This window comes from Ictidomys tridecemlineatus, chromosome 2, assembly GCF_052094955.1.
Source record: "Ictidomys tridecemlineatus isolate mIctTri1 chromosome 2, mIctTri1.hap1, whole genome shotgun sequence".
NCBI lineage: Eukaryota > Metazoa > Chordata > Mammalia > Rodentia > Sciuridae > Ictidomys > Ictidomys tridecemlineatus.
Genome location: NC_135478.1, coordinates 219836924 through 219843511, shown reverse-complemented (window position 1 = coordinate 219843511; position 6588 = coordinate 219836924).

Below are 6588 nucleotides of genomic sequence, written 5' to 3'. Positions count from 1 at the left end.
AATGAAAATGTCAATATTGAAAACTGGCAGAAGATTTACCAAAAACAAAGCAAGAAAACTATCATAGCACAAGAAATAATTTTATCATACATAAAAGCCCAGAGAAGCTTCTAACTTTTCTATAATGAATGGCTCCAAAAATCACAATAAAAAATGTTAATAATAGGTAAAATCTGTTAGTAAAGAAATGAGAATTATACCAGTCATCAGTCTAGAACAGGTTAGAATAAAGGCAGTAGTAATTTAATGATTAACCATAATGGAGTAATTAAAATGATCACTGATGTACTCTTTGACCTAGCCATTTCTAGGAATTGTTCTTCTAGATGTATGCACATTAGGTACAGAGATATGCACACCAAGATATGAATACCTTTGTTAGAAAACTATCTAGACTGCTTTGAAATAATGAGGCTAAAAGCAACTTAAATGTCCAATGAAAGGGGACTGATAAAACAAATTTTGTTATATCCATACAAAGGAATACTATGTAATAATTAAGTAGATGTGTGTGTGTGTGTGTGTGTGTGTGTACTCATACTTAAAATTAACGACTTTAAAACAAAGAAAAGGGCTGTGGCTGTGGCTTAGTGGTAGAGCCTTGCCTCACACTGGCAGAATATTTATCAAAAAAAAAAAAAAGCAAGAAAACTATCGTAGCACAAGAAATAATTTCATAATACATAAGAGCCCAGAAGTATGAGGCACTGGGTTTGACCCTCAGCACCACATGAAAATAAATAAAATCTACAACTAAAAATATATTTTAAAAAAGAAAAAAAATAAGTTGCAGAAGATCATACAATGAATCATATTTAAAAATTCTATGTGTGTGTGTGTATGTGTGTGTGTGCACGTATTATGATTGGAAAATAGTTAGAAAGATACCCACCAACCAAAGTGGTATATAAATTGAGGATTTGGAGAAGCAGACTATGGGTTTGAATTTTTTGCATTACTCTATAGATAGTTATATTTGATTTTTTAAAATGTTTTTTAAATGTTTAAAAACAAGAATATTATTGTTAAGTTTGAAAAATTAATTGATGGAATGGACCAAAAAATCAAGCCTAACTTAAAATTGGGTTAAAATAATGCATTGAAAATGATGGAACTTGAAAATGGTATGTAATGGATAGGGATCACTGTGCTAGAACATGCCCTTCCTTCCTCTGGGCAATGTCAGCAGCACTTCCTTCCCTTGGACAATGTCTCTTCCCCTCTGCAAACTTTTGGCTTCAAGAACCTGCAACTGTCTTTCAAATTCTATGCTCCTGACCAAATGATAGGCCCAACAGGAAGCTCCTAGCCTAAACTGGGCTACACATAGAAACAGGACTCTGTCCCCAATATACATGACGGTGTGGGAGTCCAAGCAAAACCTATCACAGCTCTTTTCAGCATGTTTCAATTGGTATTTGAGAAGGGGAGGGATTCCTTCTGGGGGGTGGGACTCAAAGGTGCATCTCTGGAGATGTCCCCTCCACGTGGAGGAAGCCAGGTGGCAAAAGATAATGAGCCAATGTTCAAAAGAAGCTGTGGTGAGAGCTGTAGAGCAGATTGTTGTAGCTCTACCAGTCCCACTTCCCTTCTCGGGGTTACACGAGAAAACAATTCTCCTGACTAAATTAGCTCAGGTTGGGTATCTGTCCTTTTCAACCAGAAACATACTAATAACAGAAAGAACAGGCAAACCAGCTAGCACATCTATTTGCTTCCACATTCCTTTCAATGGAAATGTCATGAGGATATATTAATCCAAAAGTGTACTGAAAATATTCAAAAGATTATAGATTGGGACGACTACAACTTTTATGATTTAAATCATAAATCTAGAAATAGGACAATATTTGCAAGTTCTTACAGAAAACCTTTTATATGTTTGAAGGACAATCTATTTGCAAAGAATAAAAAAAAGGAGATAGATTTTCACAGGTTCAAAGGCCAGAGAGAAATCTGCTGACCTCATATCTCATTGCTGAACACATTTAAAATAATGTGTTAGCAGCTTACCACGTGAGAAAAGCATGTTGGAAAGATGATACTGAGAATTCAGGAAGCAAATGGATTGATGTTTTGGTCAGAGTAATGCTGGATTTAAAACCATACATGGGATAAAAAAAGAAAATGAATGAGACACACATTCAGACGTGGGACAACTTGTGCAAAACCTCATCAGAAAAGAATCCAAAATTTCAACTTGCTGTTTAATAGAAATAGAAATAAGAATGTTTTTTTATTAGTCCACCCTGTAGAACTGAATTACATAAAGCTTTTTTCAATCCATTTGGAACATGTAAATGAAGTTCATATGTAAAAAGGCATAATTTTTAAAGCAACAACAAGAACTGGAGGAAGAAAACCAACTCAGTAGTATGTATTTCAGCCATAACCTCTACTTTTCAAAAAATAAAATAAAATTCACCTCTCAAAAATGTCTCATCCTATATTTAAAAGCAAAGCCAATTATAATGTTTAAAAAATAGAAGATTAGCTGGGGGTGGTGGAACATGCCTATAATCCAAGCTACTTAGGAGCAGAGACAGAAGGATCATAATGTCAAGGACAGTCTGGGAAACTCAGTGAGACCCTATCTCAAAACTTTTTTTAAAAAAACAATAAATTTAAAAAGGCCTGAGGATGTAGCTTGGTGCTAGAGCACCCCTAGGTTCAAGCCCCAGTACCACAAAAGGGGGCAAAAATATCCAGAAAGAACATGAGCTGAAATAAAGAGTATGAAATTACAAAGACAGCATGAGTGATTTTCAAAAATGGAGATCATTTCATTAATAATTAGGTGTGATAGTGACTACTTAATAAAGTAATGTGATAAAAATGCATAATAAAAATAATAAAACCACCTTTACATTCAATCCAACCATTTAACATGAAAACAATGTCAATGAAAATATGCTTAAAATGGAAGAAAGTGAGGCAGTCACCAGAGCAGCCCTTGCAGACCTCCAAGTATGTGGAGTTGACTGGGGAGCACTCCTACTAGCTTTGACATCTGTCCTGGGAGAGGTGAGGCCATGCCATGCTGCTTCCATGGGCTCCTCAAAACAGCCCACACTTAGAGAAGTGGGTTTCCTCCGACTGCAGCTTCATTTGAGGGCTCGCCAGTGATCCCCCCAAGCCCTCTGAGACTATGTGACATGCAGAAAACTTCCACTCACTTTCTCTTCCTTCCCTCTGGGACAGCCTTGCAGGGTGGCTTAATGACCCTCCCCCTATATTTCTTCCCAGGCCTTTCTTTTCCCTAATAAACACTGGCGTGTTAATCTGGTTTTACCAGCTGCTTCTCTGAGAACTAGACCAACACAAAGAGATCGATAAAATAATACATTCATAGTGAGAGATCTGAGCTGCATGGCAAAACTTGCAACCCAAGCAAGTTCAGGTACTCGTCTCCCCACTCCAGTGGCAAACTCAGCTTCTTTTTTTTTTTTTTTTTAGCAGAATTCAATGTTTCATAACTGTAGGTGATTCATCTCTTCATCCTGCTGGGAGGAACAGAGGAACACAATCAAGCTCCCCAGGGAGTAGCAATGGCCCAGATGGAGCTGGGGTCCCACCATGGAGAGAGCACAACCAGAAATGGAGACAGAAGTTCTAACAGTGCCAGTCCACAGAGGGCATGTTAAGAAAGTGAGAACTCTGGGGCACCACCCACCCACCAGGAAACCCACTGGGAGCAACAGAGCCCATCCAAGACTCCTTGCACTATAGGACCCTTGATGTAATTCTTGTGGGCTGGGATCATAGATCCAAAAGGACTGTGACTCTCAGGAATGGGAAAGGGGTTGACAATACTATGGTGATAAAACGCCTTAAGAAAAGTGTTACAAACTTAGACAATTCAACGACTCAGGCAATTTTAATAAATCATTGTGAAATTAACTGAGAAAAATAGAAAATATATTTCTGAATAGCTATCACAAAAAAAAAATCAAAATAGGTCATTAAAGTATTTTTAAAATATCAACCACCAGCCTTCTAAGAGCAAGAATTCTACCCAACACATGTTTTAACTATTACACATTTAAAGGAGAAATGAATAAGAAAATATTAATAAATTGCTTAATTTCTTAAGATATTGAAATACTTTTTATAAGTAAAAATTGGCTTAGGAAGGAAATTAAGAATGCAATAAAATTGTATTTTAGCGTAATTGTAATCAACACAGTTCTGAATATGAAAATGCGATGGGATGTGGCCAAAACAGTCTTTAGAAGAAAATGTACTCATTTAAATGTCTTTAATAAGAAAAGAAAAAGAGACCTATTAGTGAAAAACTAATATACGATAAAATTCTAGAACAGAACAAAGTATTAATTTAAATATGCAAGCAAAAATAATAACCCCAGAAAATAAATGCTATAATCATACACAAAACTAAGAACTGGTTATTTGACAAGAGAAGAAAATTGATAAACCTCTGATAGATATAATTTAAAATACATAGAATAGTCTAGTATCTACAGATATCTATATGAATACCCCAATGCAACATCTCCAATTAAAAAAAAAATCAACATATGCTTGCAGACACACTGGTAAAACTCCTAACACTCCTCAGATTAATCTTCCTTGCAGGCTTATCTTTTTGACCATCAAATGTTGGAAAGGTGCATACTCCAACCTCATTTCTGGACCTGAGGAATTCAACTTCCGACTTCCAATTTGTCATCTCCAACCTTGACCTCTCTTGAGCTCTAGTGGTTTTATTTAATTTTCTACTGAACATCTCTTCTAATAAGAATCCTTGAATTTGAAAATCTAAATCAAAGCACTCACTAGCAACTTGTTCCTTAATTTTATTTCAGAAAATTGTTCTGCCATTCATCCAGCTATTCAGGCATCAAACCTTGGTCTTGGGCTTGATAGTCACATCTCCTTCCCATCTCACATGGAGAGTTGAACATCTAATCCTGTTGCAGCAATCTTGGAGGATGGATAGATAGATAGATAGATAGATACATAGATAGATACATAGATAGATGGGTAGATCTCTCTTGATTTTGACCCCTTTCTTGACACCTCCATTGCTATCATTTTAATCCCTTTCTTCATCATGTTTTTCTTGGATCTTGCAATGATTCCAACAGCCTCTTATATCAGCCCTCCTGCTTCCAGTCAATCTTCCCAGAAGCCTGGACCATTCTTTATAAACCGTGCAACAACTTCCCACTACACACACAGGAAGCTTGGTCTTTCCTGAGATCAGCACACACTGCCTTCTGCCCTCCTTCTGCTCATTTGCTAGCTCACATCATCAAAAATGGCGCCCCATTACCATCTCCCTCCATCTCTCCCTGTCCTCTTTTCCTGATTGATTCTTCTTCACAGCAGTCATCACCCTGTAGAATTATCATATTTTGGATACAGCTGTTTATTGTCTGCCTATCCCTCCCTCTGGGTGCCAGGACACTACATTTACCCTTGACTCCTTGATCTTTCTTTATCTACTCAGAAATAGCAGTTCCCAAAACTATCTTGCAAGAAGGTGAAGCGGAGCCCTGGAGAAGGTCTTGCATTGTCTGAAGCTGTGCAAGGACCCCATGGGTCATGGTCAGAGTCAAGGGAATAGCACAGTGCTGGGGATTCGAGTTTCAGTACAGAAGTTGAGAGGAGCTGACAACCGAGATCTTGACACCAATAAATGCGTGCTGGAAACACAAACAAGGCCTGGACGTAGTTCCTGCCGTCTCTGATATGAGAATGGGAAGTATCTTCCTACGTCCATGGTAAAACTGGAAGCTTTCTTTATTTCTCCTCGTGAGTGAATCTCAAGGTACGAATGAAGCTTGCTAGCTCTTAGTCACCTCTACTCAAAGAAGAGATATCAAATGGGAGAAGGGATTAAAGGGTGTGGTATGGCATCTCCATTCTGCAGGCACAGCGTGTATGGAAGTGTTGGGAGAGAAACTGTGGGCCATCATGTCAGCCTAGAAGTCCTCAAGGATGTCCCCAGGTTCAGTGAGTGAGTCTGAGCAGGCTCCGTGGTAAAAGCCTAGGCAGGTGTGCATCCTGTAGTTTCAGACATCCACAGACAGACTCTGGGTCACTTTTTTGTGTGGGGGATTGGTTAACAGAGCATAGTCCTGACCCTTATCCAGAAGTGGTTAGGAATTCCAGGCTCAAGTCACCCACTGGTCTTTTAAATATAGATAGTACAAATCCAATAAGGCTCTTAAATTTCAACATAGCTTTGGCACCAAAACTCAGACTGCTGTACTAAAATCAAACCACATCCGCCAGTTCTATATTTATGGACCACAGGCTTTAGAAAATGTAGAGGACAATCTGGAAAGCAAAGTAAGAACATTTCTCTTCAAAATAGAGTTTTCTTGGGAGGCTTCGGATTCCCAAAAGAGAATAATCCTGTAGACCCATTCCAAACCAGCCACACAAATAGACTCAGAGGGTTTTTAGAGGCAAAATCCACATTTTCCTATTGTGCAGTGATAAGTTTGGCTAAACTTATCTTGTTCAATTAAAACAACTGGGACCAGGCCTCCAAAAATCTGGCATTAGGGACTCTATTGATGGGATGAGTACACAGTTTTTCTATTTTTAACTGTCTCC